Source organism: Capsicum annuum, chromosome 3, assembly GCF_002878395.1.
Source record: "Capsicum annuum cultivar UCD-10X-F1 chromosome 3, UCD10Xv1.1, whole genome shotgun sequence".
Classification (NCBI taxonomy): domain Eukaryota; kingdom Viridiplantae; phylum Streptophyta; class Magnoliopsida; order Solanales; family Solanaceae; genus Capsicum; species Capsicum annuum.
The window spans coordinates 81,853,090-81,855,218 of NC_061113.1; the positions used below are offsets into that span (position 1 = coordinate 81,853,090).

The 2,129-nt window shown below is 36.4% G+C and overlaps 1 non-coding gene across 1 annotated transcript; it reads left to right on the forward strand.

Annotated features, from left to right (window-relative positions):
- The first annotated feature begins 1,789 nt into the window (after positions 1-1,789).
- LOC124897438 lies at positions 1,790-1,895 on the forward strand. Its single transcript, XR_007054157.1, has one exon. It is a non-coding gene; the product is annotated as a small nucleolar RNA R71 (small nucleolar RNA).
- The last annotated feature ends 234 nt before the right edge of the window (positions 1,896-2,129 follow it).

The following is a 2,129-nucleotide window of genomic DNA, read 5'->3' on the forward strand; positions in this document are numbered from 1 at the left end:
GTTTATAATACTTGGTCATGGTTTCCTATGGTTTAATTATACTTTTATATGCATTAATGTTGGTTTTGGGAAATTGGTTTGCATGGTAATGGTTTAATGGTCTTTGGAATTGGTTTTGGTTATATTACGCCCCCAAGGTGTTTGATAAAATTCTTATAAAGATATGTTCATTGCATTGACTTCTTTAAATGGAACTTTTGCTTGTTTTTAGCTTATATATGAAACTATAAATGGTTTAAATGGTTTACAAAGGTTAAAGGCTAATTGGATATTCTTGTGGAGAACATGGTAGTCTCCCAAGAGGTTAATGTTGTAAACAAAAAGAACACTTGAGAGTCCCCATAACCTAAATGGTTTGGCTATGGATAAATCTTGCAAGGATGGTTGATATGACAATACCACTAATAATTGGCCTTGGTAATAAATTTTAATTGGATTGTTTGGACATGGTTTTAATTTGGGCATTAATGGCGAGATGTGTAACTAAGTCGTGGAAGGTGGGGGTTACGGGGGAATCAAAACTTGAAACTCATATTTGCTGATATAAGGGATCTTTGATAACCACGTATGAGTGTCACATTTTATATTGGAGGGATGTATTAGTAATCCCATGGGATATTCCTGGTCGTATGGCTTAACTCATTGGGACTATTTCAGTAGGGGGAGATGAAGCCATATGGCCCATAGGTGTCGTTAAACGGCAAGGTTACACAGCCGAAGTAAAAGCTTTTAAATGCATTCTAAATACGAATTTCATTTCCCGGCAATCATATATATGTATGGTTGTATGCATTATGGATGGTTTTACTTTGCTGTTTAAATGGAATTACTTTATCCTTATCCTGAAATACATGCTAGCTATTACTCTTTAACCCATCTACTGGTGGTTGTAAACCCTTGATATGCAGGAACCGGTTGTTCGACTCCTCTTACATAGTTATTGACTCGGGGACAATGTTTGGATTGAAGTGGTGAGCTTCCATTTTTCTGGAAGGATCTATTTAATGATATGGACATTCTTAGACATTTTTTTTCTTTTGGATGTTGGTTTTTTCCATGGTTGGGGTCATGTCCCAACCAGATATTTGTATTCTTTTAGATAGTGGCTTTGTGTTTTTTCTTGGGGTTGGTATGGGCAGGATTGGTATTCGTTTTGGCCTTAGCATTGGCATTGGTTTTAGGCTTACATCATTGGACAATATTGATTGTTGTTCCATCATATTATATTTTTGGTTTGATTATCATATTATGTTATAATATTATATTTGGTTTGGTATGACATGGATGGTTGGTTTTGTTCTCGATTGGGTCGGTCACGATTGTGATCCTATCCCAGAGTCTTCATGAGAAAATTTGCGCAATCTTTTTATATGCTTGAAATTAAGCTCATCTAAGGCAGTAGAAGGTGGTTAGGTTGGCTTAACGGGGCGGTCCCTGGTTCTAGTTGGACTTGGGATGCCCATTACATCTAGGCCCTATTTCGGTTGTGAAAACCACCTTAGGAGGAGCCCCCATCACATTTTTGGTAAAAAGGTCAAGTTGCATCAACACCTTGGACAAATTTTCATCCATTTACTCATCCTTTTTTTTTTGCTTTTTTCTTACAAAAGATGTCACTGAGGACCCCATGATCGTATGCCATTCTCTATTTTGTTTTCTCACGTGATCTAACAAAGTCACCGTAACACTATATCATAGCATTACACGAGAATCACTAGATACATTATCAACCACCATTTTGTTTAATTGGTCTAATGCCTCATAGAAAATTTGAAGAATTTTCTCTGTAACCTCATGATTTGGGCATTGTAATAACTTATCATTGAAATATTGCCAAACTTCAAACAATGGTTCTCCATTAAGTTGGCGAAAGATGGTGATTTAGTCCCTTAGTTGTAACATCTGAGAAGGGGAAAAGTACCTATTGAAGAATTCTTCTGGGAGCTCAACCCATAAAGTGATAGATCCCACGGGTAAAGACCACAACCACAAGATCACTTCTCCTATCAAAGAGAATGGAAAAAACATAACCGAATTGATTCTTGTAAAATATGATCTATGTCAAATAGAGAGAACACATGAATAAAATTCTTCAAAAGTAGATTAGAAACTTCATGCGCATGGCCTCA